Genomic DNA, 13,575 nt, shown 5'->3' on the forward strand with positions numbered 1-13,575 from the left:
GGTGGAAGGCAGAAGGCAGAGTGAACAATGAGAAATTGTATCACAGTATCATCAGGGTTGGAAGAGACCTCACAGATCATCAAGTCCAACCTTTTACCACAGAGCTCAAGGCTAGACCATGGCACCGAGTGCCACGTCCAATCCTGCCTTGAACAGCTCCAGGGACGGCGACTCCACCACCTCCCCGGGCAGCCCATTCCAGTGTCCAATGACTCTCTCAGTGAAGAACTTTCTCCTCACCTCCAGCCTACATTTCCCCTGGTGCAGCCTGAGGCTGTGTCCTCTTGTTCTGGTGCTGGCCACCTGAGAGAAGAGAGCAACCTCCTCCTGGCCACAATCACCCCTCAGGTAGTTGTAGACAGCAATAAGGGTTTATAGATTGCTTTTCTACCCCTCTTAGCATATCAATGCATGATACACACTTATTTTTTTTTAATAATCAATGCCCTGCTCATTCAGTCTATTCAAAAGAATGACCAGAAAGGTCCTCTCTCTTTTTTATAGTTCAGAATCAAAATAGAGCACTAGCTCTTAAATGGCTACACTGTGTATGAGTGATATAAGTTACTTTATGGTAAGATTAGTGCATAATGTGCCTTTCCTATGTGCTAGAAAAAAAACCAAACAAAATGCTGTCTCATTAGTTCAGTGGATTAAACATTTCAAAATCGAGCTATTAATACAACAAATGTTGTGATTGAGCTGTGCTTAATATGGGAGAGAAAAGGCTTGTCCTCAAAAGTGCTCTGTGAAGAACAGAACACTTTGCCTTATAAAGAGCAGGGGCTACATTGCACTGTAACTGCTGGCCAAACGCTTTGTCTGAGAAGCTACTGGGTAACCCATCTTGAGCAGAGTAGTGGAACAGGCATAAATGGCAAAATAGCATGACTCATGGCCAGTTGTTAACTCAAGCATTTCATGGTTAAAGTTATAGTATATTTGCAGCATTCTGAGAACAATGGTGGCATTCATGTAATTAATGAGAATTCATGCCGGTTTCTAAACCGAAATACACCTCTTAGGCAGAGATTATTTCATTCATGTCTGGCTGCAATCACCCCAGGAAAGTTTGTGGGAATTACAACATGGACAGTGTCCTAATTTGAGCCTAACTGGGATATTTTAGTGAGAGGAATTAGATTATAGGCTGTGAAAAAGGAAGCAATGGTGATGTCTACTTCACTCATAGGCTTGCTGAGATGTATAAAAACAAGAACATAAATATAGATAACAGAGTTGCTCTCTGGCTCTGGCTACCTCCTTTATCTCCCTAACCTGCTGTCTAACTAATCCATCTGCTTCCTAACCCCCCTGGCCAATTCTCCAAACTCACCATGAATGTAAGGCAAAGTCTGGGAGGGGTGGAAAGGGGGTGGAAGGGTGGTTGGGAGCCCCTCCTAGGGACTCTGGTTTCTCAGAGGGGTGTTGTGTTTCTGTATTACTCTTTTTAACTTGTATATTACTGTATATAGCTGTGTATTTTGTAAATTCCTGCTTGTGTATTGTGCTAAGCTGTAAATATAAAGCTTCATTCTAATTTCGAGCTTGGATGAGTCTAGTCTGGGTGATTTCATAAGAGTTGGGGGGGGTGGGTAGCATGCAAACCATCATAGATAGTACTGCATAGGCAGTTCCACCTATGTACAAAAAAGGTAAAGGTCTTGATTTGAAATTACTGGGAAAGCCTTATGAAGGGAAAATGAAGTTTCCCCAGCTGCAGTTTGGCAGTAAGTCTGGTTTAAGCAGTTCTTGGTTAGAACAAAACAGGAGCCTGTCCTCCTAACATCATGTATTTCTTGTATTAAGTATAGTACATTGTTTTGATAAATAGTACTTTAGCTTTCATAACTTGTTCATTTCTCTGAAAATCTAATGAGGGCTTTTATTCTACATAAAAATGCCTTAACAAGATATTTTGTACTCTTAACAAATTTTGACTCTGTTGGTTCTGCACTTAATTATGCTGCTTTAGAGAGGTAACTATAAATACATTATCACCACAATCCAATCATACCAAAATCTTATACAGCATTTGCATAAATATTTCATCTCCCTGTGTGCAGCAATTGGTGTGATAAAGTACCTCCTATGTAGCCCTATCACATTATTGTAGGGTAATTAGCATGATTGATTACCATGATATAGGAACTGAACAACTTCAGCTGGAGAATATATTCTACAGAAAGGAAGGTATCTTGCCTTCCTCCAAATCAACTTCACTTAATGCAGCATGAGATTTCACGTAAGATGTACAGAATCATAGAATCAACCAGGTTGGAACAGACCTCCAAGATCATCCAGTCCAACCTAGCACCCAGCCCTATCCAGTCAACTAGACCATGGCAGTAAGTGCCTCATCCAGGCTTTTCTTGAAGACCCCCAGGGACGGTGCCTCCACCACCTCCCTGGGCAGCCCATTCCAATGCCAATCACTCTCTCTGTGAAGAACTTCCTCCTAATATCCAGCCTATACCTACCCTGGCACAACTTGAGACTGTGTCCCCTTGTTCTATTGCTGGTTACCTGGGAGAAGAGGCCACCCCCCACCTGGCTACAATGCCCCTTCAGATAGTTGTAGACAATAATAAGATCACCCCTGAGCCTCCTCTTCTCCAGGCTAAACAGGCCCAGCTCCCTCAACCTCTCCTCATAGGAGAGGTATAATTCCATTCATATGGGACATACCATTTTCCCAAAAGATTTCTGAAGAGATTGTGTCTAAATAGTTCTTCATGGACCCAATAGAGATGACTTTGTCATGCAGAGACTCATGGAGCATAAATCAGATTTGCCAGAATTCAGGCATTCAGGAAATTTTCAGTTGTTTCTCCTCTCTGAACACATATGAGAAAAGCAGTATCGTTCATATCTGGAAAAGATGGTTCTAGACCAAAAAAACATGGGACAAATTGGACATGCAAGCAAAGGAGTGAGACAAAGGGATCTGGAATGTTCACTGTGGTCCAGGAGCTCTGATAAGCAACCCTTCTTTGAATGATAAGGCTAAGCCTGAAGACATCTACTGTCTCCTGAGAAACCTCTTGATGCCTCAGGGCAGCAAATGTAACCAAAAGACAACAGTCATCTTATTCTGTGTGTTTATTTGTCTCAAAAAAGTCAATGTTGGGTGCATGGGCACTACCACATTTAAATATCAGGGATTTGATTGAATTTTCAATGTCAGTAACACTGAGCACTTCTGCAAACTATCATCCTCTAATGTCTTATGACTGTCTGAAGTAGTTAAATTTGCACTCAGCTCAGCAAAGCAACCTCATCCAAACTGTCCAGAAAAACATCAGCATTTCAAGATGCTGTGTATGGTAGATTGAATCAGAATTTACCTGTACTCAATGCATTAGCTTCATGAAATCTCCCTTCCTGCTTTCCTTCTTATATTGCACACGCTATCCTCTCTAAGCAGTTCCTCCTGTGAGATTGCCTCTCAGCCTGTGATCTACTATATTACTTAAGGCAAGTTTTGCAATTTTAAAGACAGTTCATTTAAAACAGACAACAATTTCTGTTCATTCCAGTATTTGACAAAGTGTTAGTGCACATAGCTGCTGTGTGCTATGAGGACTGCTATATCTCAAATAACATGCTGAACCTTTTGTAGGAGCCTGGAAAAGGCTGCTCTGAACTTCATAGACATGCTTTATTTCCTCAGCTTCCTTCCTATCTCTTTCAAACACAAGAATCACAAAACACTCTGCAGGAATAAAAGGTCCCAAAGGTGCATATGCCACAAATTCCACGTAAACTATTATTTTATCCAACCTTGTAACAATAATGATAGAAGATTCACTATATTTTTCCTAGTAGCAATGAAGGTAGAAGTTCTTAGCTCTCAAAACCCAGGAGTAACATCCTGTATCAAAATGCAAATCAAACCTCCTCCATAATCAAACTTTCTCCTATAAGAACTCTGGTTCACTATGCTGTTGAGCAAAACAAATATGAATACTCACACACAAACCTTACAACTCAAAAGCAGGAAGAGAAAGCATCCCCACACAGAAAAAAAATACAGGTAATGCATCAATAACCATTGCTGTTTTGTTGGTCCACTATCTATCACTAAAATCCGGCATCAGTATCTGAATAGTTTTGCCAAATTGACTGTGAATTTCTGTTCTGTTAGTGCAGCCTACCTCATTATAATCCCCTTGAAAGCACAAAAGTAAGACATGGTCTTAATAGCGGACAGAAATAAGATATTTTAGCAGAAGAAAGCCTCTTTAAACAATATATTTCACAGTATCACCAAGGTTGGAAGAGACCTCACAGATCATCAAGTCCAACCCTTTACCACAGAGCTCAAGGCTAGACCATGGCACCAAGTGCCACGTCCAACCTTGCCTTGAACAGCCCCAGGGACGGCGATTCCACCACCTCCCTGGGCAGCCCATTCCAGTGTCCAATGACTCTCTCAGTGAAGAACTTTCTCCTCACCTCCAGCCTAAATCTCCCCTGGTGCAGCCTGAGGCTGTGTCCTCTCGTTCTGGTGCTGGCCACCTGAGAGAAGAAAGCAACCTCCTCCTGGCCACAATCACCCTTCAGGTAGTTGTAGACAGCAATAAGGTCACCCCTGAGCCTCCTCTTCTCCAGGCTAAACAATCCCAGCTCCCTCAGCCTCTCCTCGTAGGGCTGTGCTCAAGGCCTCTCACCAGCCTCGTCGCCCTTCTCTGGATACGCTCAAGCATCATTTCTTCAGGGAAATTCCTCGAGGACAGGAGCAATAACAGAATAGTTCTTCAGGAATTAAGACATGAAATACTGTGTAAAGCACAGCTTTGCTAAAATCCATATAAAAGACTGGAACATCACACTTTGTGGCAGGTCTCTGATAAGTCACCAGGGCTACCCAGCAGTGCTCTTATGTAACAATCCTAAATGGGATAGCAGTCAGATCAATCACAATTTCAAGCTAAATTTCTGAAGCTCCTTGAATTTTTAGGAAGATCAAAATTAACCTGAACGTAACCATTTGAATGATGAAATTCTGAGGTTCCTTACAGCCACAAATATATTAAAAGCTTATTAAAAGGATGTCTAGTGTGTGTACACCTACAGGGGATCACCTGGAACGTCCATTTTAGAGTTTAATCATTACTGCAGCAGGTACTATTGTTAGTCCTCTGAAGAATCAAACCTGTTCAAGAGTAATTTGGTTTAGTCTTGATCAGCACTTTTCAACACATTAGATCTATTTGGAGCTGGATCATGTTTTCTGAGAGGTCATGCTGTTCACTCAGTGTCCTGAATCATCAACCAGGTTGGAAGAGACCTCCAAGGTCATCCAGTCCAACCTATCACCCAGCCCTATCAAAACATCTTCAAACTGCAAATTGGAATGTGAACAAACCATAATTTCTGGCTATTAAAAGCTGTTGTTTTATGTGTCAGATATGGTGCCAATTAATTAAAGTTTAAGTTGAATGATGGTTCTTTGTTTGGGAGTTTTTTCACTTCTCTATTGTTATGGTAGGCCTGCTAGGCCCAAAATAGGCTTATACATGTCCTGCCTTGCCTAGGCATGTTTTTCTGCTCCACCAGACAGGCAAGTGCAGAAATGGACACAAAAGAACCTGGAGCCACCGAGACTGGGCTGCCCAGGGTCCTGTGGTGTAAGGTACCCACACTTAGCTTGTGCCTGCCTAGTGCAAGGCCTGTGCTTTTCCCAAGTTAGGGAAAAGTGAGCCTGTGGCTTTGCCTAATGTGGTATGGTTTGGCTAACTGCCATCCTGATTGGCTTTTCTGTGTCCAAAGGGCAATTAATCTCTGCCCACCCTGATAGAGGGAGATATGCAGGCGAACAACCTGCCTTTGCTTCCCTGCTCTTTGCCTGCTCTCTCTGCTGTGCCCAGCCCTGCTGCTATTGCACACTGCCTTATTGCTTGCCTGTGAACTCCACTGCCACGAGTTACCAGGAGCAGACCCTGGATGCCAGCACGTGATCAGCCTGTGTGGCCAGCATGACATTGTGCTGAGACTGCACAACATCTGCCTTCTGCACCTGAAGGTCCTGCCTAGAATCCCTGCACATATACATAGATCATCCAGAGAAAGCCAGGAGAACAAGGTCAGAGATTGTCTGCGTCCTTTCCCCAGAAGCTGGGAAGATTCAAGCCTCAATGTCTGACAAGACAGAGTCCCCTGAAAGCATTTGGGCACTGTTTGGGCTGTGGCTAGCCCCCATGAGGGTGATAATAATAATTTGTGAGTAAATGCTTAAATGCCTCTTTGTAATTCTCTACTGCCTTCTGCTATAGAGCAGAAAGAGCTCCTTGAGCCCATCTACTGGGCCAGCAGCATATTGACCACAAGCAGCATTTGACCATGGGAATTTTCTCTTCCAGGTCAATTAATGTTTATATATTTTGCTGATTATATTAGGTGTAGATATTATCCGTAGAATGTTTCCATAACTGTATAAGAACCAAAATACTATTAAAATGAGTGGTCTGGGGTGGTGAGAATTCTGAGTAGCAAAATTAATAAACATTATTAATTTTGAGAAATATCATCTCGCATCAATTAATTTCCCCTCCCCAAGATGTATCTTTTCAGATGCAATACTTAGCAGGTATTTCTGCTAAAGCCCAGCTTCCTCTTTTTTTCTAAATGAAATCTAAGATCCACATGATTCCATTAAATAAATAAATATTAAAGACTAAATTCAATCAAGCACTACTAAATTCATTAATTTAGTCTTTATTAAATAAATTTGGGAGTGTTTAAATTGTAGTACATTTTGAAAGACACAGATTTTTTTTTTTTAAAAAAAAAAAGGTTGTTTTACATGATAAGGTGATATAAAGATGATTTTCCCCATAATAATTACCTTAAAATTCCTGATTCTGTGCTGTTGTGATTTTAGTGGGTGTGTCAGTATGGTGCTCTTTGTTGACAGAAACCATCCGTCAGTCCCCAAAACAGAAGCAATACATTTCAGCAAAGGAAATAGACCACAGTATTACCACTCTGCAGCTGTCATACTACCTGGTAGAATAGGATGTAGTGTACCACTAGCAGGTGTTAATGACACCTGCCAAGAAATAGAACTTTCAATTTTCAGAGCTGATGGATATCTTTAAATTCTGGACAGGGTTAGAGCTACATTGGGATCTTGGTGAGTTACAGTCCCTAAGAATGACGTAAGCTGGACATGAGTCAGCAATGCACATTTGCAGCCTAGAAGGCCACTTACAGCCTAGTCTGCATCAAAAGCATCATGGCCAGCAGACTGACAGCACTGATTCCACCGCTCTATTCTGCTCTCCTGAGGCTTGACATGGAGTATTGTGTTGAGCTTTGGGCCTCTCAACACAAGAAGGATATATACCTGACAGAGAGAGTCCAGAAGAAGACCACAAAAATGATCAGAAAACTGGAACACATATCCTACAAACACAGGCTGAAGAAATTGGGATTGTTCATCCTTGATAAAAGAAGGCTCTGGGGAGATCTTCCAGTACATGAAGGGAGTCTATAAGAAAGCTGGGAAGGCACCTTTTATAAAGGCAATTCTCTCTAGGACAAAAGCATTGGTTTTAACACAGAGAAGGACAGATTTAGATTGGACATTTGGAATAAGAACTTCACTATGAGGGTGGTGGAACAATGGGACAGGTTGTTCAGGGAGGTTGTGGGGGCCCCATCTCTGTAGACATTCCAAATTAGGCTTGAAAGGGCTCCTAGCAGTCTGATCTAGTTGAGGATGTCCCTGATTGATGATGTCTAGAAATCCCTTTCCAAACCAGTCTTGATGCATTCTCTGATTCTAAGATTTGAGATAAGTTTATTCTTCATATTCCCTTCTAAGAGAAAAGCAGGATGTTCAAAGTAAGGCTCTGAAGCAATATCCATATTATATCCTGGGCTGAGACGTGCACTCTAAAACAATCAGCATTTTCTCAGTCACTCAAGCAAGCAAACATTATTTTGAACCTATTGTTGACCATCTCCTGCATACCAGAAAATGAGAACGTTATGTCTAAATCACAAGTAATCTTTTGTACCTTTAACACTCTAAGCTATTCATTTATCTTCCTGTTTTTGCTAAAGACTGTGAAAGATTAGTTAGTGAAACAGTTAAAAGGTACTTCTAAGTAGTAGTGTGGTAGTTTGGGGGAGCCCAGATTCCCTTAAGAAGACTACGGAGACAAAGTCCTGTCCCAGGGGAGGGACCTGATAGTCCCTGGAAATCATAATTTCGTTTTTTCTGTGTCATAACCCTGCTATCACTTTACAAGTGGGCACAGCTGCCACCCCATCACCACTCGACTGCTTTAGAATGGTCTTTGTCAGGGAGACACACTAATGGTTTGTAAGAATTGGTTTTGCACATTAGCTAGCACGGCAAAAGCTGTACTTTTTGTACCTTGAAGGGTCTGAAAAAGAGACTAACTTTCAAGAGAGTCAACTTTAACAGAGCACAACAAATATACTTGGCAAAAAGGTGGCTAAATAGACCTTAACAGGCATATGCACTTCTGCAAATCTGTTTAGCATCTGGAGTTTGATTTTTCTGTTTTGCCTTCCCTATCTTCTTGAAGCAATTTCAGGAGAAATAACTAGAGAAGCAGCACTGGCAGCATACTGGGAAAATTCTGGTTACAGATGGTATAAAGAGCACTTGTTGAAAATCCATAAACTCAAAACAACAGAAGAAAAACCCAAAAGGAATCAATAATAGTTCATCAATTCCACAAGCTTTCCAGCTTCATGGATTTATTTCCAGAGTTAAACAAATATGCTTGAAATTTATAGGTAACAGGAAATTTACAGGTCATGTTGCTTTAGTAGTGCTGCCCCAAGGTTAAGAATTTTTTGCTTCAAGCTATATTAAGTCAATAACTTCAACATGGTGGTATTATATTCTCTACTTTTAATAATGTTTTCAGCTTTACACCATCAAATTCCTATGTATTTTGCCAAAAGTAAAGTTTATTCTCCTCAAAAATCATTGCATGTGACATTTGCATGGGCTTTTTGTTAGAAATAAAAAGGCAAGGCTCACTGGAACACAAAATCTAACCAAAAGTTTCTAGAATCATCAGGTCCCAGCAAAGGACACAATAATAAACAACAGAACAAGGGGACACAAACCTCAAGTTGTGCCAGGGGAGGTATAGGTTTGATATTAGGAGGAAGTTCTTCCCAGAGAGAGTGATTTGCCATTGGAATGGGCTGCCCAGGGAGGTGATGGAGTCACTGACCCTGGAAGCATTCAAGAAAAGGCTGGATGAGGCACTTAGTGCCATGGTCTAGTTGATTGGATAGGGCTGGGTGCTAGGCTGGACTGGCTGATCTTGGGGGGTCTCTTCCAACCTGGTTGATTATATGAACATCTATTTTCAGTGTACGTTATGGTTTTGGCAGATGTGTCCAGATGCTGATACAAATGCAAAATCCTTCTTTGGGAATCCTTGCAGAGGTGTGCAATGGCCAGCCTGCCAAAAGCTGAGCCTGACTGATGTGCAGATAGAAGGCTATGTGTGGAGAATGATAAATGTGGTGAAACAAAAAATTAGTGCACACATGAAAGGGAACTTGCTATATATTGCCTGAATTTGCAGCACACCCCCTCTTGCAAGGTTATCTGCCCTCTCCTCTGCCTACATTTGATTGCACTTGGCAGAGTGATGAGTACTGCAGCCAGATGAGACATAGTTATTCTGCTGAACAATCCCAGAGGATGTAGAAAGGCAGAATAATCCCACAGACACAATTTAGGCCTCCAAGATACAAGCTGGACATTGTCAGTTTTTGCTTAGAAATGCAGGTTCAGAGGTTATTTTATATCTAGATTTGATACAATGAGACTATTGATAACATAAGATATTTAAAAGATGATGCTGAAAGGTGACTATTAATGTCACTGAACCTCCCAAAACTTCCATTCTCTTTCAAGTATTATGATTGCTTTTACATATATTACTCAGGATCACTTGAAGAAGCACTCTTTCTTCATAGATAATACTTAAATAACCCAACACTTTTTCTGTGGCAATCCCTGTTAGTCATTCAAATTGATCTGGAATGTACAAGAAGAGTTGGTCCTTATTCTGTTTGGTACAACAAAAACTGCATGCTCTCTTAATTAAGTTACCAGCAAATTAAATAATATAACCAGTGATAAACTGAGTAATGGTATCAGTCTTTCACTAGACTGCTTTTGCATTTTCTTCACCAGCTTTTAGTAATAACTGCTCATTGTTCATTTCCTCGCCCTTCTAAGACATGCTCCTCTCACATTGTATGAGTTTTTAAATATCCAATTCAAATCCCATAAAAGGGCAAGACCAAAGATTCCAGTCACATTACTGATGAAATTCAGTTGAGCCTTGACTGTACTTTCTTTTCTTACTGCTGCTGAGGTTATTGTTAGCAACTATTTTACTGAGAGAAGAGAGAGGTGGAGAAAAATAAATGAGAAAGAATGAGTGGTTAGATAGCAGTGTTCTGCAAGATATACTTAGAATCAATCATATCACTGTTTTCTCAGCCAGGCTAGTGATCAGAAATTCTGTATCTTTTCCCAAGTTCAGTGGCTGTGCCAGCCATTCATTCTGAAATGCTGCAGGTTTCCTGTATAGAAATTCACAATAGGATTATGGATTCATGAGAAAGCTTTACTCAAGGGGAGGCAGGAAGTGAAAGGAGAAAAGATACTTTTTTGGTACAGCGTGCAAAAAGAAAAGCAAACCAAGAAGTTGGAAAAATGAGGTAGCAAAGAAATACAGTTTAGCTGTAGTTCATGAGAAAAGCTTTCTTGGAAACTAGAACTGGAATTTTATTTGATGCATTTGGAATTGACCTGTTTTACACCTGTAAAAGCCAGAGGTAAAGGGGTATGAACACACAACTGGGCAATATTTTGTTTCTCTAATCTCCCAGCTCTAAGTATGGCATGGCTAAATACATTTTTTATTTAAGTCATGTTTCCTTTCCTTTCATATCAGCTCACTGAAGAGAAAGAACTCAAGAAATGAAATAGGTTTCCTCACTTCCCCTCATTTCTGGCATATAATGACTGTCCATTTACATTTGGCTTGAACTCATCAGTCTGCTGCTAAACTGTAATTGAGCCTGAGGGGAAGAATTTGCTAGGCAAAAGATTTTATTGTGGAAAAACTGGTTACAGAACTATGTAGTGGCATTGCTGGTCTGGAAAAAAAAAAAAAAATCCCCAAATTTTCCATACCAGCAGTGGTTAAAACAAATGGGAACACAAGCTGGGGCTTACAGCTTCAGGAGTCATTCTACTATTGAAATCACCAGGATTTGTGAGATAGTAACCTCAGCTCTGTGTCTGTATCTTGTAGCTGTTAAAGCCAGGACATGCTCAATTTCAGGATCTTCTGAAGAGTTTTGACTTCAGTGTCAGCCTATAGACATTAATTGATGCCTTTTAAGAGGAAAGATCTGTTGTTGTTGGGTTGTTTTTTTTTTTTTCAATGGTGAATGGAAGGTGCTGATGTTAGGAGTTTGCCATTAGGATGCTGGGAAGATACACCTTCTTGAACACCCAAGTCTTGCACATTTTTCAATGTTCAAAACTTAGTGGGAGAAATAAACTCAATCTCCTGACAGATGACAAGGAGCAACTATAAAAGGAAGCTCCTGAGCATTCCCACAATGTCTAGGGTGTATGTAGGGACTCAACAGCAGCAGTGCAATACCTTAATGTAACCAGTCATCCCTCCCACTCCCCTGACAACTTTTATTCTTTCAAGTCAAGGCATGGAGGTGTGGTTGACCATTTGCCATCCCCTCCCATCCGAGGCTGTGAAGGTAATGATGAAAAGCATGAGTGATAGCACAGTTCACACTCGTCTTCACATTAGGGATGAAAGTTCCAGTCTTTCGGACAAGCCAAAGCAAGATAAGCCAAAACCTGGTTACTCAGGGTAATTTCTAATTGATAAACACACCACAGATATCACTCTAGCCAAAACCAACCTTGTGTAAAAGACAATTTAAAGTAGAACATTTCAAAATGCATGGCTACATTTAAAGGATAGCTTCTTCTCTGCAGTGCAAAACTGCAGGACTAATTGACTATTGGACCATGAAGTATATATTTATGTTGGGCTATACACGGGCAGAATTCTAACAAGAATACTTAAAAACTTTAAAAGGTGACATCACTGAAACTCCAAAAGTATAACATCAAAGACAATCCAAAATAAGTAGTTTTTAACATTTGTGTGATCCCTTTAGGGCAGTTCCTACACTCTTTTCTCAGGGTTGGAGCTCTAGAAGTAACATATGGCCAGCTGAGCAAAGAGGAGCAGCAGGTATTGCACTTCAATTATATCAGTGCCTAGTCCCTTAAGAGAATTCAGTGGGTGTTTCAGCTGAAAGATTTTGGCTCTACACAGCATTCTCCTTATATTCACAAACAATACCGACTCAATCACATTCAATCTCAAGTGTATATAGTTAACTAGCAATTTCCTGCATTTGTGACATACCCTGGCTCTTCTTGGTGCTGTTAAAGTTTGTGACAACACAGGAAAGCCCTGGAAGTTGATAGCAAATGACCCTTGGTAAGTTGTTCTGCAACTGCTTGACTTTGCTCTGCAAGCTTATTCTCTCATAGCAACATGGACAGCGTATCATTGTGTGCTGCCTTCATTAGAAGAAAACGATCCTATCTTTCAGTTAAAAAATAGCTGTAACTATTGAAGCAACATGCACCTAATAAGCTACTTCTAAATCTGGCTCTACCATTTCAGTCTGTGGACTAGCAGAACAAAGCTTGCAGAATCCTTCTCAAGTAAGTACTGCTTTCTTTTAATAGCATATTTGCATACTTGTTATTTTGATTTTAAATGTATAACAGCTAGTAAAGAAGTCTTCAGCACTGAATTAGCGGTGCTGCAATATGACAACTGAATGCCTGCTTTAAACACGAACTAACGTGCTCTGTAGTTTCAGTTGGCAGACATTACTGTCTTAAAAAGGAAATATTTAATATATTAAGGTACAAGACAGCAGATTATATGAATAAAGCTTCCCAAAGCTGCAGTGCTAGAAAATTAATGGAATGATTTATAATTGATTGTCACAATAGAGGTTTTTAAATAAGAGTAATGCCTCTTTTATTTTCCATGATACACATCACAGAACATGTCTGTTTGATCTCATCAGAACTGGAATATGTATTCTGAATATTCTACTACCCATTATGTATGAAACTGAAAAATATTTACTATCTTTAAGAAAGGAAAAAGCCAGGTAGTGTCATTATTATTAATAATAAAGGTAATATGCGCACATTAAATCTACCCAAGGTTTGTATAAAAATCTGGAGGAAAAATATTTGTCATGGTTGCTTGTAAAATTTTACAAAACACTAGTCATTGTTAAACTGAACAGAGCATAGGTGAAATAGTTGTTTGTATGAGAAACCATGTAAACACATGCCTTTTGCCAAAGCAAACAGCACACATTGTAGCATGCTTTCTGCAAGAGTATTTAAACATCTGAGCTGAACATGTCCCTTTAATGTAATGCAACGAGATGGGGCTATGGAACTTGTAAGGGAAGAGAAAAAAA

The 13,575-nt window shown here is 40.3% G+C and overlaps 1 protein-coding gene and 1 long non-coding RNA gene across 7 annotated transcripts in view; one reads left to right on the forward strand and one right to left on the reverse strand.

Annotated features, from left to right (window-relative positions):
* The window catches only part of LOC135191455 (uncharacterized), a 171,678-nt gene that overhangs the window by 73,173 nt on the left and 84,930 nt on the right, over positions 1-13,575 (reverse strand). The window lies entirely within an intron of this gene.
* The window catches only part of BEGAIN (brain enriched guanylate kinase associated), a 194,450-nt gene continuing 193,317 nt past the window's right edge, over positions 12,443-13,575 (forward strand). For 2 of the 5 annotated variants that reach the window (XM_064173099.1, XM_064173021.1), the window contains exon 1: positions 12,443-12,793. The gene's annotated coding sequence lies outside the window, so the exon portion shown is untranslated. The remainder of the gene's footprint in view (positions 12,794-13,575) is intronic. The other 3 variants (XM_064173512.1, XM_064173266.1, XM_064173680.1) reach the window with 2 other exon arrangements.

This window comes from Pogoniulus pusillus, chromosome 1, assembly GCF_015220805.1.
Source record: "Pogoniulus pusillus isolate bPogPus1 chromosome 1, bPogPus1.pri, whole genome shotgun sequence".
Classification (NCBI taxonomy): Eukaryota; Metazoa; Chordata; class Aves; order Piciformes; family Lybiidae; genus Pogoniulus; species Pogoniulus pusillus.